We start from the raw sequence: 12,300 nt of genomic DNA, 5'->3' as shown, positions 1-12,300 counted from the left end.
GAGAGAGAGAGAGAGAGAGAGAGAGAGAGAGAGAGAGAGAGAGAGAGAGAGAGAGAGAGAGAGAGAGAGACAGAGCAATACCTACTATAATTACGCAACCCCATTTCCCTGTGCTGTACCAGGTACTTTTACTAGTACTAGTAGTAGTAGCAGCCTATAATCGTAGGGCTCTACATGTATCTTGTGCTCATATTCCATTAATTACACTTCCTCGTACTTATACACTTCAAGATTTCATGAGAATAATATGGGGCACTGCTTTACTAAGAACCAAACCCTATAATCTAAATTGCATACATTGTTTGACTTATGCATTTTTGAATCACGTCACCATTTACAGTAATACAACTATCTTGTTCATTCATAATTATATGTACGCAGCATGATTTGTAAATTTTTACTAATATAATACAGACCTTTTGGTTTATATACTAGAATCTTATTATCAGAGTGAATGGGAGACATCTACTAGTTTTCATCTAGTAGACATCTACTAATCTACTAGTTTTCACTTTAGACTGGTTACGTTTGTCCTACACTGTACAAATTTATGGGTGATGATTATTTTGCAGCCTATACAAATACTAGAGTTATGTATATATAGATAGAACTAGAAATGGCAGTTATCACCAACTACATGTATCCCTCGCGATCTAGTGTGAATGAAATAATCTAGTATGTATGAAGTATACCAAGTTTGGTCGCGCTAGGTCAGGGAAGGGAAAGGGAAAGGAAGGGGGAGGGGAAGGGAAGGTCGCAGTGACCTGGTTTCGGTACGCGGCACACCTTCTCCCCAAGATGTGTAAGTATAGCAAGTTTGGTCGCGCTAGGTCAATTAAGGGTCGAGTTATAGAGTGGAAGGGAAAGTGTCTGCAGCGGCGAGCGGCGGCTGGACAGACATGAAACCATAGCATCCCCGCCAAGATACAATAAGTCATTAAACAAGTGTAAAACGATGAAGTAGTCATTCCATTATAGAGAGAAACATTTCTTCTGGCATCCCTTGTTTCCTGGTGTAGAGAAAGCAATATACAGTTAGACTTTGCATCGATGGTTGCCAAGCTTACGTGCCGCCAACTCTCCGCTCAGCGATCCATGTATAAGGAGTGCCTGCTGGTCCTGCAACCATTCCTCTAACGCCATCAGTCACATTTGACATCACAACATAGTAAGCCGAGGAGATGCAAAAGTTACACAGGAGACAGGAACTGGTACTACCAAGACATGCAAGCCATGCGACAGAGAGTAAAGACAGAACATTATTCAAAGTCAAACAGGACTTCTTGGATAAGCGCTTGCTTGTTGACAAAAACGAGATTCTTCGTTTTTCATACTTACTAAATGCCAGAATATAGTTAATGTTGCTTTGTTCAGTGTGCAATTACAAGAGAAAATAGTAATGGTGCCACTGATTCTGAGAGTAAACACTAACAATGGTATTATTAAAATAACAAATACTCCAAAAACTGACCACACCATTCAGTGATACCTCCCAATTTCATTTTGACTCACCCACAGGACCAGAGGGTCTCCCATTGAAAATGTAATTATCGATGTTTGTAAGTTCATTCATTAACATAGAATTGAAACCATAGCCTACATTTTGTACTGGTGAGAGACTTGTACTACAGAAGTGTACCCTAACCCTAACCCTAAACATACCTCATATAAAAATATAAACATAATACTAAACAACCTAAAACTACCTCGGGTACATATATGTAGTACCTGATACGACAACGACCCTTCGTGCCCTACTAACCTTCTAATAAACAAACTATCTTAAAATGTTGATAAACTATGTAACGCCATCTATAACAAAAAGCTATACGTTTACACAGAATGAAAGTGTCAATGACACTATAGCTCACCTTGTGTGTGATAGAAGAGGGAGATGATATTTAAAATTGGGCACGTTTCATTTATGACGGACCGAAATGTGATCAAGTTTTTATTCCGTTTTATACTAATAGAAATTTTACTGTTTTGTTTCAGGGTTAGTTTTGATGCAAAAATAAATGTTTCAGATCTGAAAGTCTGAAATCTGGGCGAGATGGCGCTACGGCTAAATGATCGCCTTTTTGGTTTTCGCCATATAGCAATAGCTCATCTTGACAATGTCAAGGCGAGCTAAAAATGATGAAGAACTACTGTTAAATTTTAATCTGCCACTTATCCTAGTCAATATTTTAACTGAAATAGTTTCCTGATGTACATTAAAGTGAAATAATTTTCTAGTTTTAATGCATATTTTTACGTAAATTAGTTAGGCAACATAATAAATTTGAGTTCAATATTTCACTTTTGGTTTATAGAGAAATTTTAGGGAACCATGGCAAGGTGGATGGGTGCAAAAGCAACCAAAAAAGGAAATTTTAAAAATGGTTTTGAAGGTCATTTATTTTTTAACCGTATTTTTTTTTATGTTCTTTTTAATATAATGCAATGTGTAACATAGTGGGACACATATATACACAACACAACAAAGACACAGGTAAAGCTACGAGTAGTGATGAAATTTAAGCCCTGAAACACCTACCACTGCATTTTTGCTAACATGAGAAGTTTGATTACCTGGTTTGTCACAGTCATCCGCAGAATTTAAGGTAATCAGTAAACGTGCAAGTAATCGAACTGTTAAAAACATGACTGCTGAGTAGGAGCATGATTGCTCAGCTGCTAGAATAAAGACTTAGCAACACATAAATATGCAGTAGATTTCATGAACATGAGGAGTAAAGAAATATTTACCACTGATGAACACATAATTAGATGTTACGTACAGATTATAATACAGTAAAATTTGCATAAGTCGTCATCATCTCACTCTTCAATTCGCATAAGTCGTCATGGAAGTCAAAGTCCCGATTTTCTCACATAGTAAATCCACTGGCAGCAAGAACAAGTCGGCACCTGCCGCTACAGCACACACGCGGCCATTGACTATATATAACAACATGGTGCCTAACTCGCCGCCGCACGGACCACAACTCACCGTTTTCAATCAGTTACAACTCCGGTATTCCTGCAGGTGACGCCACTTTCCAACTATTGTTGGAATCGCGGAAGACTGCTCAATAATCCTTTGAATGCTACCTATGAAGGCGGCAGGGCCGGCTGCGCTGATTGGCTGCAGCAACTGCCAGCAAGTCAGGTGCGTAGTTGCGCAGCCTGTCTGCACATTAAACTTGCTGCAGCCAATCAGCGCAGCCGGCCCAACCGCCTTCTTCATAGGTAGCATTCGAAGGTTCATTTCGCATGGATATTTGAGGAATTTCTGTGATTTGAGCGCATTCTGGCAGGCCGATTGTCAAAAATGGCGGGTGTAGCTTGTTGAGCAGTCTTCCGCGATTCCAACAATAGTTGGAAAGTGGCGTCACCTGCAGGAACACCGGAGTTGTAACTGATTGAAAATGGTCAGTTGTGGTCCGTGCGGCGGCGAGTTAGGCACCATGTTGTTATATATATAGTCAATGGCCGCTTGTGTGCTGTAGCTGCAGGTGCCGACTTGTTCTTGCTGCCAGTGAGTAAATCCATTGGAATAGTCCTGCCTACGTCGTCATTATGTACAAGTCGTCGCCCTCAGACAGGTCATACAAAACAACAGTAATTTCCCATCTATAAGTCGTCATCAGACATGCCGATGACGCGTGCGGGCGCAGTGTACGGTCTAGTGGATGTGCGAGCTGGCTGTCGCACATGTGCGCTTTAGGTCGAACGACGATCGCCTGTAGATCGCGCAACTGAGTTTACACGTCGTTGTTGCTGTGCACCGATTGTTTGTCCAAACGTGTAATCAACAGCGGGTGTTACAGATAGCCAGCGTGCGCCGCGCTTGCCGCTAGTGCGTACGATGTACGTGCGTTATGGCCAGCAGCGGTGTCGATTGATGTGCGGACCCGATTGCTTCATGTCTGTGGCGCAAAGTGATGTCACGTGCGGAGCATGTTTATGACTGCGTAGGGGTGACGGGCGCCTGGGAGGGCAGCCCTACATATAAGTCGACAAAATGACGACTTATGCGTATGTCATTTTCGTAAGTCGACACAAATATGCTGGTCCCAAAAGTGTCGACTTATGCCAGTTTTACTGTATTGTGCAATTTTACATGTATCAGGAGTGAATGATGAAATTACAATTGAACATTTTTATGATGTGAAATAAGTCTTCTCCACCATACCAAGTGTGTAAAGAAAAGACGACAAAACAAGCTCATGAAAAAGTGCTCTTGATGAAGTGCTCATGGAAGACAAAACAATATGATATGCACACAGGGATTTAAAGTGTGAAGGCACAAAAGCTCCATGCTCTACACAAGTTGATAACCGTAAAATAAGAGAGTAGTGATTCAAAACGTTGTTGGTTTGAATGCGAGACACAAACCAGCACCCCAATTGCACGCAGAACTTCACATTCAGTTGTTCCGTTCGTACCGGCATATTTTATTTGTGTAGGTTATGAGGTGTACCGAGCCAATGATATGTGAGATGTTGCACTTGTTTGCAATAGAGGTGTAACGATTATTATAATTGTTATATTATATATAACGATTGTATAGTTGATGTTACGACTATTGTTAAGACTAATTTTGTTTATGACAACAGGCCTTGGTTGCTACACATTAAACACCAGCGACTCTGGTGTACTCCGTGTCCGATTGGTTAATATTATGGTTTGATGTACACATGAATGGTAAAATTCTAATGTTATTCCAGGGGTAGAAATAAGGAGAAAAAAATAGTTTGAAATTTAGATGGTCCTCCTACATTTCAAATTGTTCTCTAAAAGTGCAAATGTAAGAGAGATTTTACATGGTGATAAAATGGTTTAATTATTCACCTACAATAAATGTATCAAACGATACAGTAATTGTTTATTCACTTTAATAGTATATTGGTTTTAATAAAGTTGTTTCAGTAGAATTTAGTTGAACCCATAACACCGGAACATAGTATGTCTCAAATATTTCTTAGAAGCACATTCATTCATTTAATAACATTCCTTCAGTCAAGCAGTTCATTCAAGCGATTATAAACCTTCTTGGCACACTCCATCATGTCTATCTTATCTAATATTTGTCCATCTTCCTCTTCAACATAATCCTCACTATGATATCCTCTTCATCCTTTTCAACCTAACGAGGAAGACGCTGCTTGGTTGTCCACCAAACAGCGTTCGAAATTAGTGCCGATCCGGAGGCCCGAGGCCACCAAGTTTTTGCTTCGGCCACCACCTCTACGAAACTGCCGGTCCTCCTGACCCGCATTTTTCCCCCTCATATTACACTGAAATACTACGGTTATCGCAACGGCAGTTTAGACAGTCTTGTAAATGGGAGTGCATTCTAATACGCTCCGTTCCTGAACGTAGACGGGGTATCCAATACATCCTCCAATCATGATTCGCCACACGAACAAAACCTCGTGACAGTCTAAGCAATCGATTGCAGCATGTAGCGTAGCCCAGTGTTTTTTATGACCGCATAACAATAAGTTCATTTGTCGCAGGGGTTATTGTGGGGAGTGAGGGCACGACCAGTGACACCTGACACGCACGTAATCAAAGCTGTTAATTGAATTCGTTCCTTTTCTTTACGTAGAAAGTGGACTATTTTAATTCAGTTAGATATCTAGAAGCAATGTAAACTGTATATACTTCAAGATTCTAGGCACTTGCAACTTTGCGGATGTGCGGCAGCATTAATCTATGAATGGGGGTACCCAGGACTGGGGAGGAGAAAAACGAAAGTAAAACTTTTCCCAGAAGCTCCCCCAACATTCCTAGAGCTTGAAATATATTATTTGACCAACTCTATGTTACATGTATGCTGCTAATGCCAATGCCTTATGGTTATTTGTATATACCATTTTGTTACTCAGTGCTCACTGCTAGTAAATAAGCGGACCACGAACTTTTGTGCAGGACCACCGACTTTCTGAAGTTGGTGGTCCTACTGTCCACTAGATTTTCAGCCAAAATTCGAACCCTGCCACCAGAAGTCATCACAATCAAAACAGGAAGAGGGACAATCTGACCAATCACGCACCAGCTTACATCATGCCAAATATTTGCTATGGTCAACACTGGATTAGAAATAATCGAAACGTGGAAACTTCAAAGAAAATTACCGTATGGGACCAAAATATTCAATGGTCCGTCGGACTATTGACTTTGAAAATTTGATGGTCCTCCCGATTATTTGATGGCCCTGGACTATCGGACCATCGCTTATTTCGACCCCTGTTATTCTAATATTATAATATATATGTATTCCAATAACTTCAGAACAAAAACGTATTATGATAAAGTAAGTTATTAATTACTATACATTTTTATAGCTAAAACACATCAAGAAGTTCTGAGTGATTTGGGTTCGGAGTTCTAATTAATAGCTCTACTCATTAGCTCGCCATACAGTGCTTAACAGGGTTTCTTCTGAGGGAAAATTAGACAGAGGTAATGGCCAGTTTGCTGTTTGGGGAAAAAACGCACGATGGATTCAAATACAGGATGTATTGGTATACTTATAGGTATATAGATACTAGGGCTGTAACGATACACAAGCCTCTCGATTCGATCCGGTTCTCGATATTAGCCTCTCGATTCGATTCCCAAAATATTGAAATGTTATCTTATTTTTTATATATATTCATTATTTTGCAATAATAAATTATTAGAAATTGCCAATGAATACTAAATGGTGAATAGACTAGAGAGTCTAGAGAGTATATGTACACTGCACAGCCACTGAGTAACATTGGTGAGTAACACTCCACAGTATATTTCGGTGGATCGTTACAGCCCTAATAGATACAAGATATACTTATCAGTAAATACAGAAACATTTTCACAACGGCGGTGCACCACTGTGCCTCTTATGTATAAGAAACCCTGCTTCAGTACGTGCGTAGTAACGATGCACACCAGTCAATTAGCAGTCTTGAATGTGCTGTGTTAACAAATTCTGCTGCAATTTGGCACCACATATATTGACCAAGATTTCTACAACAGCTTAGGATATTTACGTTACACTGAGCGTGGAGGTTTATAAAATAATATTCATGTACTTAGAACATGAATAGATATACTGTATGTACTTCATTAAATAGTTTGGCTTACCTTATTTAGTGTTTTATTAACCGTATCACATGAGTATACGAATGCTGCCAATTGATTACCGCATTGTGGGCATTGGTGAATCGTTACACCCCTAGTTTGTTCCATAATGTCTTGGTTACTGGTTTGTTAAGTGAATAAATTTTGTCATTATATTTTGTTTGTTAACAAATAACTACAGTGTGGTAAAAAATAGAGAAACCTTGCAATGAAATGCTTAGATATCGTTACCGTGGGCATGTCTACACTATTAATATTGATAAAATGTTACAAGTATGTGAGTAATGTGCAGCAAACCTTTAGAGTTACGATCACTTGGTTTAAGTGTTTGTATTGTGTACATTGTGTTCTGTGTGGTGCTATGGTGTGGTACGTACTGGTCACTCAAGTACGAGTTTGCAACAACATATATGTGTATTATACAACCATATAAATTTAAACACTACTCCCCGCAGCCCTACTTTGTCAAGACTTGAATTTGCTGAAAATCTTGTGAAAATAGCGATACCCAATATATAATCAGTTAATTAAACATGGACAGGGTTAAATGCAATTATTTTTAACATGTATGAGCTCACAGGTAGGATACATGAACAAGTTTCACACAATTTTAGGTCAAAAACATGTAGAGCAGAAGTAGATTGGGTATACAGGAGGCAAAATGAGGTAGACATCCGCCAGAAGAGATTGATTCAGGAAAAAGGCCATTACAATGGGTACAAGGAAGAAAGGATGGAGATGAGACATACGTGATGGGTAAAAGTAAATATAATAATAGGGCTAAGGGTTGATGTGGTTAGAAGAGGATCATTTGGAGAAAGAATAAATATGGTTGAAGTGAATGCACACACAAATACATGCCCCTTTGTTTTAATTATGTGCACTTGTTTTGAAGGCGCCATTTGTGATTTTGTGAGTCGGCATACGATAAAATTTATTGCTGTTACGATGTGGTCAAATCCATTTTTCTATGCTACAACTGCATAAATTCTTAGTGCTTTTAATGATGGTGTAATCAGTGATATTTCCGTTGTCAGGTAAGACTATATTCAGCTATATTTCGTTTTTCTGAGCAAAAATCTTGCAATAATCAGTTTAAAGTTTCGTGTTATCATAAATAAAGTTACGGATGTTCGTAAAAATGTTAACTTAGAAATAATTAGGATCTATTAAGACACAATAACAGCCTGCTAAGTCTAGCTCGAACTCGGTTAGTCTAGACAACAGAAAAGCATTGAATGTTAGATTTTAACACACAGAGAAATAGCCAGAGCAGATAAAATCATTATCTGATCATTTTTTACTTGTTTTACATTACTTTTAATCATGGCGTTATAGTAGTATTTCAGAGTCATTATAATTTATACCTCACTTTGCTATATAAACTATAAATTTCATGATGCGAACAAAATAGACAACCAAATTCCAAATGCCATTGGGTTTCGAAAACCCGAAATTACACCATTAAAAAGTTAAAATCGAAATGCTAATCACACTGTTATTCTACTTGCCTAATTAAAAAGGGAATAACTTGGTAAGTATGCAATGAACAGTAGCACTGTGTTATTGCAAGCAAGCCAGGTGTTTATTGAATCATTTCGAGCTATTTTAAGTGGTGCTAGCTATGGCAATGTTTGGAAACTGAGCCAACTACGAGTTTTTCATGGCAAGATTTGAGATGGTCATTCGATGTATGACCGTTTCTTGGAGCTAACTAAGAAATTGATTAATGATACATAAATTTTCCCCACGCTTACCCTTAAGACATACATTGGAAGAAGATTTCCAGTGCAAGATGAAGACAAACATTTACACATTACTACAATTACAAAATACGTGACAAATATGGTAAATATTGTAAACATGTACAAGGTCAGCAATAAGGGTGGCTTGTTTCATCATGCACACAACCAACCTAATAAACTATGCCATTTGTCAACTTCAGACAAACATAACTCCCTGCAGAACTTACAGGGCTTTAATGTTGGAGTAATATAATGGGGTAAAAGTGTGTTAACTTGGTAATTTCACGCAATAACTTTCATTAATGCACAAATCAAAGATAGTTTTCTACCATTATACCACTGGATTTGATTTAAGGATGCGATTGTCCACAAGAACCGATAGCCAAAAAAACCTTTTGAATTTGTGAAGTTATTGCATAAATATACCAAATTGACATGTTTATCACACTATTTTACTTTACCATTAATGGTATATTAAGTTATAAATATAATTATAGCTCTGCCAATTCTCCAGGTGACATGTGAAGGTGGCAATCTCGCATAATATATTATATTTGTTGAGTTGTGTGCATGATTATAACACAACATTCTGCACAAAAGGTCCATCAGCCTATTTTACATTTTAAAGCCTAAAAGTAAAAGGTATTTTCCACGCCGACATCAGCAGGAGTCCGCAAACTCCTTAAATTCTTCCATACATAGCCGTAACGCACTTACAGACAATCACGCTGTCTCCGATTGCAACGCACTCATGACTGATGACATGTAGTAGAAATAATAGGTGGTTTTTTTCTAAATAGTTTTAAATCATGATGTACAGCATGACCATGCGGCATGCCCAGGGCGAGATTAGTGAGAAATTCATCACTCCAGAAATTATTGTCTTGTTTAATGCTGTGAACATATTTTTATCAAAACTAATTTTCATCCCTCAACATGTACGTTCTACCAAGCAGCCCCAAGCGAACATTTGTTTAACCTATTACTATTACTTATTAGAATAAATTAGACTGTCTCGCGCGCACACCATCATCATGGTGACCATGCCATTTTCAAACAAAAGGAGTAGGGCGTAGAGGATTTTGAAATTCCTTTTACTTATAAAAGAACAATATCAAACCATTTTAATTCTTACCATAAATGGCTCTGATATATATGAAATATATCGGGTAAATGCTCATATGCGGGTAGCAGCGAATAACACCTGTTTTCAAATCGTTTTCACCTTGATATCGCCGTACCTCTTCGATAAATATCTACAACAATGCAAATGGCCGCTTTGCGAGTAGTATCGAATAGTATCGGACCGTAAACGGACCTACGGGCAGAGATTTCTTCCGTGCTACATTTGCTATAGGTCGATACCCTGTCTATATTTTAATATTATTATTATTAATTTGTTTATGCTAATCATAGGTATGATGCTAATAGTGAAACTTTATAATACGTCTATGTTTAGGGCCGACAGAGAGAGGGAACAAATCTAATTTGGCTGCAAAATTTCAGATTTAAACATTTGTTTACATTTGTAAACATGAATCAATTTTAAAATAGATTCATCAAAACTAGCTCTAGTAACTATAGCCCGCGTACAGTGGCCTGCGGCAACTGTACGCGGGCTATAGTACTAGAGCTACATCAAAACGTGCATTATAAATAACAAAAAATGTAGTTGTGTACTACGTATATGTTAGAATTTATGGTACTGATGTGTGTACTTTTGTACTGTATCACTAAAATTTTTTTATCATTTTAATTGATCAACACTATTGCATTTAAATAAGGTTTTTTCTCCATGAAAAAGACTGTTCTCAGTACATGTACTTGTATTTGAATTACATGCAAAGATTTAATAAAGTGTATTCCTATGGACATGGTGTATTAGAGCATATAAATATATTTATATACTCTGGGTGTATTATACCCATAGAGTTGTATAAATATACTCATGGGGTCTAATATATAACTCTATGATTATACCCATGATTATACCCTTTGTTATACCATTATACTATAGGATACTGCGAGACACATGTGCTGTGGTAGGCTGCCAAAGCTGCGTTGTTTAAAGATGGCGGGAAAATTGTTATTAGTTGTGTTTATGTACGTTATTATCGTTCTGAAAATTCTCTACGTCTCAGCAAATAACGATTTTGCATATGTCGTTCCTAAGAATTGTAAAGATAGTACTTATTATGATATTACAAAACTCGATTGTCAAAAATGCCCTGGAAATTCAACAAATTCAAAATCGGACGGAGGTATGACAGTCAGTACAGTACCCGGTACTCCACAGCCACAGGCACTTGGAACGTCTCAATAAAAAAATTAATGGTAAATAAACACGAAATGTACCAAAGTCTTAATGTTTGTCTACTCTATTTCGCCTATAATTACCTGTAAATGCCGGTCAAATGCTCATCTGCAACACACAAGTACACCGCACGCCCGCCCTGCGGCGCACAAACAACATGAATAAGAGAGCAGGTAGGAAAGCGTGATCGCAAAATTCGCTCGACGCTCGCTTCATTTCACACAATCACAGAACGAAAGCACATCCAACAGCTCTCATCTTGGTATCTATGTGTAGGTACATAAATGTTCACTTGTTCAAATTATAACTCTTGCCTTCGTTCTTACCTACTCCCGCCAGAGATATCTCGTGAAATCCTGCAGGAAATGTTCTTTCCGTGAAAATGTAAAGGACGTATCATTCGAAAATCCCTAACGGCGCTACTTTCGATCGATCGCTGTAGTCGTGTGTGTGTGACGTCATGCCCGCGCGCATTGTGCTTGGCTTGGTGGGCCTCGAAACGGAGCTCGAAAGCCGGCAGCAGCTCATCCCGGAATGCAATGCGCCCCATTACTCGTGTATAAACAGAAATCTCGTCCTCTTTACATTTTCACGGAGAGAACATTTCCTGCATGATTTCACGAGATGTCTCCGGCGGGAGTAGGTAAGAACAAAGGCAAGAGGTATAATTTGAACAAGTGACATTTATGTACACATAGATACCAAGATGGGAGCTGTTGGATGTGTTTTCGTTCTGTTATCGTGTGAAATGAAGCGAGCGTCGAGCGAATTTTGCGATCACGCTTTCCTACCTGCTCTCTTATTCGTGTTGTTTGTGCGCCGCAGGGAGGGCGTGCGGTGTACTTGTGTGTTGCAGATGAGCATTTGACCGGCATTTGCAGGTGATTATAGGCGAAATAGAGTAGAGAAACATTAAGACTTTGGTACATTTCGTGTTTATTTACCATTAATTTTTTTTATTGAGACGTTCCAAGTGCCTGTGGCTATAATGGTGCATAATAATAATGGTGCATGGTAATAATAACAGTGATTGGTAATAATAAAAGTAAGGTAATAATAATGGTGCATGGTAATAATAACAGTGATTGGTAATAATAAAAGTAAGGTAATAATAATGGTGCATGC

General features: G+C 38.4%; 1 protein-coding gene across 1 annotated transcript in view; it reads right to left on the bottom strand.

Moving 5' to 3' along the window:
- Positions 1-10,126, bottom strand: part of LOC106815133 — a 23,586-nt gene extending 13,460 nt beyond the window's left edge. The window contains exon 1 of the mRNA XM_014819565.1: positions 9,997-10,126. The gene's annotated coding sequence lies outside the window, so the exon portion shown is untranslated. The remainder of the gene's footprint in view (positions 1-9,996) is intronic.
- Between the last annotated feature and the right edge of the window lie 2,174 nt (positions 10,127-12,300).

Source organism: Priapulus caudatus, unplaced genomic scaffold (genome assembly GCF_000485595.1).
Source record: "Priapulus caudatus unplaced genomic scaffold, Priapulus_caudatus-5.0.1 Scaffold28, whole genome shotgun sequence".
Classification (NCBI taxonomy): Eukaryota; Metazoa; Priapulida; class Priapulimorpha; order Priapulimorphida; family Priapulidae; genus Priapulus; species Priapulus caudatus.
The sequence above is the reverse complement of the archived record's forward strand: the minus strand, read 5'-3'. Positions and strand labels throughout refer to the sequence as shown.